Genomic DNA, 12,182 nt, shown 5'->3' with positions numbered 1-12,182 from the left:
ATGTCCACAGCTCTTACCAGTACTTGAGTTATATTTTGGTTACCATGAGTGTGAGTTTGGTGTAAATGAAGTCTAATTGATACACTCCCTTTATTATAATAATTAAATTGGAGGTTCACATCTGTTACAGGAATTAACTACAAGTTTGTGAGGCATTAATTATTTTTTGATAAAAATATATTTATTTAATTGAACTTTGTTTCATCTTTCAACTATCCAAAGTATTAATAATATATAAAAATTACAAAAATGAATTATTTAAGAATTTTGAAAAGTTGATATAAATTGAGAACAATTAAATATAATTAATTAAATTAACTAAATTTTTTAAGAGGGTAAAACTAGTTTCTTAGTGCTTATATGAAGAATATAGGAGTAATACTTTGGTTGGGCAAGTGTTATTTTGTGCACTGTATATGTTGGTAAAGAAAATTTAAACGGGCGGATTGTGGGGGTTAGAAGCTGTAACTATTAATAATTGCTTTTGTCAGGAGTAGTTTGGTTCAATCGGTTTCTGCTTTTAAGATAAATAATACTTAAATAATAATAATATTTCTATTAAAAAGCTGATCTTCTATATATATCTATAAAGGAAAAGTTTTAGCAACATTAGGGGCAAATCAGTATTTTAATAATTTATTGCACTACAGTCTAATTTTTTACATGGATATTTTAGTAAAAAACCACATTGTTTTCCAAAAATTCGATCCTAGCCCTTCATAATCTTGATGCAACGCATTAAAAAAGAAAACGGTTCAGGTTTCCTGCCCTTCTTTGTTCCACCGTTCGGTCCTCTCTGTTTCTCACCGGCTCATCTTTTATAACTCTGTTATCGTTTCTTCTCCCTAATGAACATTGCCAAAGTGGAAGAATTTGGAATGACCACCATTGAAGAGGTAAAGCGTAACAAGGCTTCTTTTAAATATCAAAACGGTTGCTTCTACAACAGTCGACGAGAATAGAGATCGCCAAATCCCATCTTCCTTAATACCCCTCTTTTTATCTTCCGTCTCCTTCCCCTTCAATCCGTTGGATTGCTGGAGCAACAAAACGGGGTTCAGGGTACTATTTTTCACTGCAAGAGGTCCTTCAATGTCTCCAGAGGTAAATTGTTGCTTTGATTCTATAGACAGAATTGCATTTGTACAAGCTTAGTGAATTACTAATACTATTGGTTGCCTCATATTTTTAGCTTTTGTGTATTGAATTTGGGAAAACCAAACTCCATGCTTTGCATTTTTACATGGCAGTGTATTCTTCCTATATGAAAGCCTATGAGTTGTAGTGAATCTAGTTAGAGGATCCTTTGAATGCTATCCTTGCCCGCCAAGGTTCCTACTGAGGTCAGCTACTCTTTTTATTAATTTATCTTTTGGGGAACTTTGCAATTTAGTTTTTGAAATTGTGGATCTCCACAAATGCATTGGTAATTTGGTTTTTAGGTGGAGTTGAAATATTTGCTACTTTAAAGGGAATTTGTCTCTATAAATGCTTGAATGCCATGGAAGGTTGCATGAAAGTGGACAAAAGCTAATACATATGTCCAATTGCTAGAGACTGAAATTTTCTGTTTCAGAATCTTAAAACCACTAAATGAAATTGAGGTTGCAACCAGAAAATAGCTGGGAGAGTTCAGCACATATAAAGTGCAATATTTATAGCCTTGGTATAATTTTGTTTGAATTGGTAATAAGGAGAGTTCCTTATGCAGTGGAAAAGGCCTTTCTTGCAGATTGGGCAGCAGAATATATAGGGTGGCTTGAAGGAATTGGTTATAAAGTTTTCCGTTTTGGGGCTTTAGTTTGTATGTGAGTTTTTTTACTTATCTTGGGTACAAGGGATTGAAATGATACAATTTTGAAAAGAGGGTTTTACCAGTACTTCACTTTTGAATAGAGTTTAAAAGTCAAATAAACTAAAATTTAAAGTAATAAAAATTAGTTTTTGTTTGATTAATTTTCAAAACATTGACAGGTTATTTGAATTTAAACTGGCTTGCGTTACCATGGTGAAACAACTCTCATCTCATACATTAAGGTTAGCTCAGATACAAAGCACTTTTCACACTTCTAATTGTGCAGGTAAATTTCAGTAAGAGCTGCATAAGAGAGAGTAAGAGATAGACACTTTGAGAAGGGTAGTAGATGCAGCCAGTGATAAAGTGGTTTCTGTATAGTCCATAATTTGAACTAGGACAAACATTGGTTTCTACCATTGTCGTGGCTACTGCTTTTGACAAATTGTCAATTATCAGCCAGTCATATATTCGTTAATTGGAGATAAACCTATTTTTTGATCATCTTTAAATTAGAGACCCCTTTGTCATAATTTCATGTTCTCTTCTTTGATATCTTAAGTTCTATATTTATACAAGTCCTCTGGAATGCAGCTGAAGGGGGGCAAGACTAGAAGGAACAATAATGATGACAGGTTACTTGGTATGCAGTCGCTGAAGCCTACCACCAGCACCATCTTATGCTTATGAGCTCATCTTGAGAACCGATGAAAGACATTTAGAGGCTGCCACAGCTTACATTGAGGTGACCTCATTGAAAAACACACGTGCCTTTCTTTCTTCATTTTTCTTTTAAATATTGGCAGCAAACTGAATCTTATATAGATTTTCATATTGATAGATCCTTAAATGTAAATTACATCCCAGCGATGCTACTAATCCCCTGCTTGGAGGATCCTTAAATTCAATGAACACTTAAGGAATGTTGGGTCAGTAGCTACTAACTGAGTTGTCCATGAAAATGTATGAAGGAATGAAACATCATCAATCAATGGATTCAAAGCCATCTAAAGCATTGTCTTACCTGAAACAATGAAGTTTATATACTTTAGGTTAAAAGAATTTAGCACATGATAGAAAGTTTGTGTGTTTTAGATGTTGCAGATTTGTTGACTATGTTTGTACTTATTGTAATTGCTAAAGGAAGACTTTTCAAGGTACATTTTTTTGTGTGAAAGTATTTAAGGGCCGCACTAACAGAGTTATTGTGGAACATTTCCACTATTCCTCACTAACTCTCACTGCCCATCTATCTCCAACCTCGACTTTTACTTGGGAATCAACCGGGTTGTCATAGCAGAAGTAAATGGATTATGTGCTAAAACTAAGTTCCTCCCTCAGAATCACTCTTTTCTCATACCAATTGATCGTAGAGTATGCATCCCATAGACGACTCATATGTAGCCAATCGCTATATCTGCCTTTCACTACAAATTTCCAATCACAATAAAGAGAAGATCAATCCCATTACTTTATTTGTTAAATTTACATAAAATCCAATTTGTGGTTTTAGGTGAGAAATGGGGAATATAATTATGTAAAGCAATTCACGTTAGAGGTCCTATATTACATGCTTTGTGTTCAAAACATACAGGATCATAGTACAAGAGAAACATTGGTGACCAGTAGGCACCATTATACGAGGATAACACTCTATATAATATTTTTAATAGGCAAGGAAGTGTCTTTTAAGACCGATTTTAATAAAGGCGATCAAATATCCAATATGAAGTGTTCTTCTCGAAATCCAGAATGAAGATCTTTTGACGCTCGGTGACAGTGTTCTGACATGGTTGACCTGAGAATATGGTGGTGCTGGCCTTAAGCGGAGAGAGGAGTATCAATAGAAGACACTCTGACGCTCAAAATATAACTATGAGAAATATGAATTATTTCGGATCATGGTAGTAAGTATCGTACGATACGTCGATACGATACATTTTTTTAGCCTAATGATACGTATCGCACCTGTGTATCGAATTGTCCCTGTATCGCACCTGTATCAGCTGTATCGTATCAAATATCGTTGTATCGCGATACGAAGATGTATCGCACCGATTCAAATATTTGTTATTTTAAGCCTTTTTTGTGTTTTTTTCTTTTAAATCTAGGCTCAAGTGGGTCAACCCAACTGACCCAATCAATTTAGGGATTGAAATCACCCTAAAACCCCCAATTTCAACACATCTTCTATCAGAATCAAAACCAATAGGTTCAACTTCAAGTCTTCAAGGCCGTTCACCTCTGTTATTAAGTTGTATGATTAAAGCATAGTTTAGCAAGTATGGAAGTGCTTTGCATTTGTCATGTTATTGATGATTTTGAAGAAGATGAAGAGTTGCATTTTGTAATCCTTTGATTAATTATACTATTATATCATATATTTTCATTTATAACTAATTTTTGTGTGTGTTTGTATCGTACGATACATAATACGATACGATACACGAGACAAAAAATAGGTCTTGCGATACACGATACGATACGCGATTCAACTACCATGTTTCGGATTTATTAAATATATTAATTGATATTTATACTATATTAATCTTTAGAAGGTTGTGATTTTACATTAAATTTGATAGAAAGCCAAAATAAACTTTCTACTAATCCTTGGACCTGCACCTAATTTCTTATTAGAGTTTTTTTTTTTTTTTTACATTTGGAAACCAATTTCTTATTAGAGTTTTTAGTTAGTATTAGTAACAAACCAAATAAAAAAAAGGACATTATTAAATTTTAGGACATGAAAAATTGTTAGTAATTAATATTAATATCAATCTTACCAAACTGAATATCAATATGGAATTTTGCTGGACATACTAAATTATTTCGAATTTATATAATACGTAAATTAATATTAATCTTTAGCAATTACATTTTGGGACTTTTACATTAAATTTGATATGAATGCGATGATAAATTTTTTACTAACCTTATTTAAACACCAAATAAAAGAAGAAAATATCAGTTATGAAATTCCATAGGACATGATAATTTTTTTGGAATTATAATATCAGTTACTGAATTCCATAGAAAATATTATTTTCATATTTATCAAATATATAAATAAATATTAATATTATTCTTTAGCAATTGAAGTTTATGATTTCAACATTAAATTTGATATTAATTCCATAACAACCTTACAAAATATAAAAACAAAATAGCAACTCAAAAAACTAAATACAATCATTCAGTAAAAAAACAAACATAAATTTATGAATTCTTCGATCATCACAATTTGTTTACCGAAAAATAAAATCTAAAATAAATTTAGTTCTTTTAATCCATAAAATATCTTAAAAAAACACACAAAAACACAAATGAATATCCCCGTGCATCGCACGGGTCAAAGTACTAGTATTATATAAAAGAGAAGTTTGGCAACAAGGATGGTAAAATAGTCATGCAATAGACTATGACTCATGAATGAATATTTTTCCATAGATCTTTATGTAATTTTATAGATTAATTTCTAGAAAATCAATCATATCCGTAGATTAGTTTTGATCTTGACCGTCCTTACAATTTTAAATGAGTTTATTATTATTTAGATGTTATTAGTTATGGAATTCCATAGGGAAAACATACTTAGTTTTCATTTATTAAATTATCAATTTATTCTTAATTAATGTTAATATTAATAATCCTTTAGAAGGGACGTTGAACGATTTTTTGGTTACAAGAGAAAAAGGAAAACTAATTAAACAATGAAAACATAAGTAGTTTTGATTTATTGAATGAATTAAATATTATGATTTCACTAAAAAAACCACTAACATTTTCCTCTCCCATCAATGTCATCATATATTCATTTGCTTACTATTCATCTTACAATTAATTTAAATAAATTTATAATTACTTATGTTATGGAATTTTATAGGGCACATTAAATATTATTTCACTCAAACAAAAGAAAAAACACATCCCAGCCCTTTTACTCTACAACTATATAAATTAGTCATAAAGCTCATTTAAAATGTGCACTTCACATAGTGTTGTTGAGGTATTTGTTTTGGTTTTTTCAGAGGCTCAAACTTTGAGTTATTTTGGAGGTACTTATAATGTCTTTTGAATGATTAGCTTAGTTTACCCGTTTGATATTGATTTTTCATCTTGATTTCCTCATAATTTCTTTCTTTGATTTCATCACACTTTTTCTTGATTTGATTAGTTAATAAAGAGTATCTTATTTGTTTAATCAGTTTTACCAGTTCTCATCTTTTTATAATACAGAATGTTCCGAACTTTGCACAAAAAATATCTGACATTGTTCCTGGAAAGGTCGAATGAGAGGTTAAAGTTTGTGTGCTTCATTTGTGGGAAATAGAAGATTTTAAAAAACTTCAATTCTTAGTAGTATTGAATTGCTATTAATCGATGAACATATATTCAATTATATTTTTTTATTTTTCATGGTTTCAGATTTAGACTACTTATTTTTCAAAAATAAAAATATTATATAAAAGATAAGTGTGGCAACAAGAGGGTAAAATAGTCATACAATAGACTGTGACTCATGAATGAATATTATCATGGTTATTTATGTAATTTCGTGGATTAATTTCTAGGAAATCAATCATGATCGTTGATTAGTTTTGATCTTGACTGTCCTAACAATTTTAAATAAATTTATTATTATTTAGATGTTATTAGTTATGGAATTCCATAAGGAAAACATACTTAGTTTTTATTTATTAAACTATTAATTAATTATTAATTAATATTAATAAATATTAATAATCTTTTAAAAGGGAAGTTGGAGGATTTTTTGGTTACAAGAGGAAAAAGAAATCTAATTACATAGGGAAAACATAATTAGCTTTGATTTATTGAATGAATTAAATATTATGATTTCACTAAAAAAAATTACTAACCTTTTCCTCTCCCATCAATGTCATCATATATCCATTTACTATTCACCTTGCAATTAATTTAAATGGATTTATAATTACTTAATGTTCCACCAAGAACATAGAAAGAAGGTATAGTACCTAGAGTAAGAGGATTGCAATGAGAGAATCTAGAGAGAGAGAGAGCGTGTAACCGCTTAGAGAGATAGTGTAACTGAATCTCGAGTTTGTTATTCATGAAATGAGCTAAAAGTCCCTTATAATTGGTAACCTCCCTCTATTTATAGGCTTGGGGTTGGGCCTGACGTATCTAACCGTACTAAGTGGGCCGGTTGGGCCTCTCGGAGGAGGCCCAGACCTTTGGCTTGTGCATCGCCTTTGGGCGAGCATCCCTGGGCGAGGGCCTCTGGGGTCTCGCCGAGTCCATAAGTCCACAAGACACCGAGCTCGAAGCATGAGAGCTAAGATTGTCTTTAAAATAAAGGCGACAAGCATAAGAAAAACTAACTAATGTCAAGGCTAGTGAACAAGATAGGTCACCAACAGGGCGTGGTAAATAAAGCTAAAGCTAAATTTTAACTCGCTTGACAGACTCCTTCGAGTCCATGAGTGAGCTTGTGGCAACACCGATTGACTTGCTCGCCCAGCCGCTACCGCGATCGCCATGAATCACAGTGGCTTGACGCGTGAAGGTCGCGTGTAATATGCTGAGGAAATGCAAAGGTCTGCGAATCTGCAGAATCCCAACCGCTGCTCTCGAAACATCCCCTCAAATCTCAATAAAGCCTACCAATTCGAATTTAAACCAATCAGCCGTTGCGATTTCCCATTTAATGCGTTGCTCCCACTTCCCAAAAATCCGCGTCTCTCTCCCCGAAGTAATCATTTTACCTTATCATCATGGGGCACAATCTCTCGTTATCCTTACACGCGGACACGATCTCGACCACTACTTCCTTCTCTTTCATCAAACCCCATTCTCCCATCATTTGTTATCTCCAGAACCCTTTAATCTTGCTCCCTCACTTTGCCTCCCCAAACCTTCCAAAGAGCTAGCATCTTAACACCACTTCTCCATCCCTGTGCCCGCGCCACTTTCCGCTTTGCTTTTTGTTGATCAATCTGCAAGTGTACTGAATCTACCCGGTTTTAATTTATCGAACCACAGGGAATTGGCATGCGAATTCAGTTTAAGCCTCGAGTTCACAGTTGGAAAGCGAGTAAAATTCAGGTTTAAGGTTGATTGTTGAATTTCTTAGTTAACAAGCGAATGAAATATAAGTGTGTGAAGAACAATGGTGAGAATGCCTTGGGTTCTTGCTCAACTAATTCAGTTTTAGAAAACCTTTCCTACTCACAAAGTTCGGAGTCTCTCCTTGATGTTCTAGCCTAATTAGTCATCTATCGATGCCTCGCATAGACAACCCTCTCAGGTCAAAAGATAGGCACAATTCCTTGACAACCTAAACATTTGCTAGAAGCACTATGCATGCAATTCAGGCCAACAAACCCGAACCCTTCCTCTATTCCTAGTAGCAAGCATAGAAGAGGAAATCCCACAATAAGTCCCAATTCTATAACAAACTTCTGTTATGATTATAGAAAAGAAAAAAGCTAGCATGCATTCAAGCTTAAAAGATAAAGCATAGGAGTGAGATTCAAGGGGTTACTCAGAACAACATGAATAGAAGAGGAATTATAGCTAAAGCATCCAAAGTCTTACAAAAAACTCAAAGCAAAAGGGTTTTAGCCAAGCATGGCTATGAGAAAGCTCCTCAAGCTTTCTATCTTCTAAAGCTTGGACTTGGAGAAAGCTCCTCAAGCTCTAGAACCCAAACCCTATCTTCTAACTTATTAGAATATTAGAAAATGAAAAAATATCCCAAGAAAAATGACAAAAATCCTATTTATAGGCAAAATGGGCGAGTTTTCTGTGTGCCGGGCGCTCCAGCGTCAGTGCCGAGCGCTCCAGCGCCAGCTTCAAAGTTGGATTCTGCCTCATTGGCGCTTAGGCGCCCCTGGCGCCTGAGCGCCCTTGCTCGCCCAAAAACCCCCTTAAACTTCATTTTAACTCCACTTTAATGCCTTCTTCATGCCTTTAAGCCCCTAGACCTTCCATCTTCAGTTGATCCAACCTGAAAAACGTAATGCACAAGCTAGGAAATATCTAGAAACTTAAAGGTTAGTTTTGCACAAAGGTCCTCAAAACAAGTGGAACTTTCAATAAACTCTTAAGCTAACCTAAAATGCAAAGTAAGTCCTCATAAAACTAAGAAATTACCAAAACAAAGCAAAAACACAAATAAAGAAAAAATGCATGAGAATGCATGAAACACTACATGAGACTCAACAAAAAACCTCAAAACCTACAATGAAATGACCCTAAAAACACTACTAAACTAGGGTCATCACCTTCTGCAAAATTACTTCCCAACGCCGCCTCCAAAAATCTTCTCGTTCCCAGAACGCTACCCCCGCATCTTCACCCTTGGTTGACCCTCCTCCTCCAGGAGTGGTTCCCCTTAGTAGAGAGGCCATCGAGCCCTTTTGGCGTCAGGTGTTCGCCACCTTTCCTGAACCTATAGACCAGAGTCCCACTCAAGAGACCATTTTCCAGCCCTCAGAGCAAGCCTCCGATGAATCCGTTCCCGAAACCGCCCGCCAGACTGACAGGTTTTGTTACAAGAAATCCCTTGAGGACATCCTTAATTGTTACTGGAAAGTTCTTAAATAGATACCGCCTCTGGCTGCGCCGCATGGTTGACCACGGTGCAAAGAAACCCCATTACTTTTATGTCTATGAGTACCTGTTCCTCAATTTGGAGATCAAGCTACCCTTCTCCTGATTCCTCTGCCAAGTGATGAGGGAGATCAACGTTGCTCCCTGCCAACTACACCAAAATGCCTGGGCCTTCGCCAAGTGTTTTGAGATACTGTGCGACGCCATCGGCCTCGAGCCGAGGGTTGCCCACTTCTTCTACTTCTACGTTGTGGAACCGAAGTCCCTGAAGGCTCAGGGTTGGGTTTCTCTAAAATCCCGCACAGGTCGACAACGCCTCCAAACATACAAAAGCAATGTCAAGATGGGACCTGGACGCCGGTATTTCCATGTGGTTGTGCATCCCACATACCCTGAAGCTTTTACTTTACGGGATGGGACTACCCAATTTCCCTTTTACTTGACGAAAGCCCCCCCCCCCCCCCCCCCCCCCCGCGTTGTTCCGCCGCCCTCGGACACGTTGCTGAGTGACGAAGACAAAATCATCCTCAGGTTTGTTGCCAAGCTTCCCATTCTCGAGTGTTCGTAATTGCTGGTGGCCGCTCGCGAGAACACCCTCGGTCCACTCCTAGGTTGAAACACCGCTTGCCCCTCGCTTGCCCCTTCTTTACATCGTACCATCATGTTTCCTCCTACTGTATCTCTTGCTTACACTTGTTGTGCATATCTCCTTTTGTTTTCAAAGGAAATGAAGTTCACCAGGACTGAACTGGAGAGTGCCCTCGCCGCCAAGGTGATTAAATTTCCTCCCGTTTTCAACACTGGTGGGGGAAAGAGAAAACGCGCCACCGTTTCGGATGCTGACGACGGAACCGTTCTCCTTGAATCTGGTGAGCCAGCGCCGCCGCCGAGACTATCCTCCCTCCACCGGAGAAGAAAACCGGAAAATCCAAAGAAGTTGAATCTGGCAAACCAGCATTGGTTGGAGAAGACAAGATTGTCGCCCCCCCACCGAAAAAGAAAACCAAGAAATCCAAAAAGCCCAAATCTGGCGAGACCAACGTTCCCCACCAAGACCCGGTGAGTAGGAGCGCCTGGAGTCCAGAAGGCTGGGCGAAGGCACCGTCCGCTCCTGAGGAGTCCAACGCTAGTCAACCTACGCCCGAGGGCACCATTACCGTCGCCCCTCAACTAGTCCCTGTATCTGATCATTCGACTCAACAAGTTGGGGCGAGCTCACCTCAGGCCTCCCCCGCTCGTTCAATGAGTTGCAATGATGAGGATCAGGTTCCTGTCATTCCGTTGTCTCCCCCGTCTTCCCCTTGTCACTCTTTCCCCGCCCCCGAACACTTGGGCGCCGAGGAAAAAGAAGGTCCCACGATGAACCGCCAACTTACCCCTGTCGACTTTATGTTGACCGATCCTTTCTTTGGGAATTTGAAGAAGGTAGAAGATACTGTTCTTGATGGCGTGGCTCAAGAAGCCGTCTTGAGCCTTCTCCACGCTGCCTGCCTATTTGCTAAGTTCTCCAAAGATTCGACCACCGCCGCTAAGGTTGAAGAGCTTCGCCAGAAAGCGGAGGGGTACCGTACTGCCACGCTCGAAGCGTATGGCAAGCGTGACAGGCTAGTAGCCGAGGTGGCGGACAAGGTGACCAAGCTGAACAATTTGGGCATTGAAATGTGTGGACGCGAGTCTGACTTGTCCGATTGTGAGGGGTGAATTGAGGAATTGGAGGATGAGCTTGTCGATATGCAGAAGGAATTGGACGCTCGGGCCTAGGCGATCGCTGCGGGTAGGGAAGACTGCATCGCCAAGGATAAAGAGCTCGCGTTCTTGCGTGGCGAACTAGCGTCAACGAGCGAGGCCCTAGCCACGGAGAGAGCCCAGATAGAGGCTAAATACAAATCTATCGCAGATGCGGAGGCCCGGACATCCTCCGATGTCAAGGCCCTAGAGAGAAGGCTGAAGATTGAAGCTGTTGCTGAAGCCGTGGAAGAGCGTGGTCGTGGCTTCTTCCTTGCGAAGGCCCAAGTCTTGCACATCTACAAAGAGCTGGATCTTAGCGAGATGAGGGCCTTCAAGAGAGTCACTTCCGAGGGTTTGGTTGGCCCAAATGACCCCCCAGGTTTTAACACCAGTACTTCCTGGCTACTGAAAATGAAAGAGAAAAAGAAGATATCAATTTAGTTTGACTATTTGTATTTATTTTCCCTTACCGCTTATTGTAATTAACTAATTATGACTGCCCGGCGAGGCTGGCTGCTAATGAAAGTGTGTTGCGACTCATTTTGCCTTCTTTTGCTTTTCGCCTCGCCATGTTCAATTTTGCGTTTGTTTTCAATTTAAGTCTCAATTACGTTCAACGACTTGGAGGGTGTGCCGGGTTTAACAATGACTTTTGCTCAGGTTTGAACCGAGGCTTTGTTCACATGCTTTTCCCGTAAGATCAGGTGCGGCCTCGCCAGTTTTTCTTGGCGAGGGCTTATGGTGGCTTGGGTCCCAATGTCTATGTGGGTTGCCCAAGGCTTAGCCTAGTTAGAAAAGCTCGCCCATATTTCGGGGAGGCGTTTGGGATAAGAAGCTTACCTGCACACGTCGCCAACAAGTAGCAACGGTTGCGCCGGACTTTCCGGAGCGATCCCCAGACATCGAGGTCGTGTTGGGATCACCACCTTCATGGAATTTTTCCCACCGAGCAACCGTTACAATTCAGTTGTGAGTTAGGAGTATTGCTGAGAATATCCTTTTTTATTTGATTGTAAAAAGAGGTTTTTACATTTATTGAGGGATGCCTCATTAAAAAACTCCC

General features: G+C 38.2%; 1 long non-coding RNA gene across 2 annotated transcripts; it reads left to right on the top strand.

The window, feature by feature from the left end:
- The first annotated feature begins 790 nt into the window (after positions 1 to 790).
- Positions 791 to 2,951, top strand: LOC130735355 (uncharacterized). 2 transcript variants are annotated; one of them, XR_009018408.1, is made up of 5 exons: positions 791 to 1,104; positions 1,251 to 1,343; positions 1,975 to 2,037; positions 2,390 to 2,540; positions 2,637 to 2,951. It is a non-coding gene; the product is annotated as an uncharacterized LOC130735355 (long non-coding RNA). The 2 variants fall into 2 exon arrangements; XR_009018409.1 differs by lacking the exon at positions 1,251 to 1,343.
- Positions 2,952 to 12,182: the final 9,231 nt, after the last annotated feature.

Source organism: Lotus japonicus, chromosome 2 (genome assembly GCF_012489685.1).
Source record: "Lotus japonicus ecotype B-129 chromosome 2, LjGifu_v1.2".
NCBI lineage: Eukaryota > Viridiplantae > Streptophyta > Magnoliopsida > Fabales > Fabaceae > Lotus > Lotus japonicus.
The sequence above is the reverse complement of the archived record's forward strand: the minus strand, read 5'-3'. Positions and strand labels throughout refer to the sequence as shown.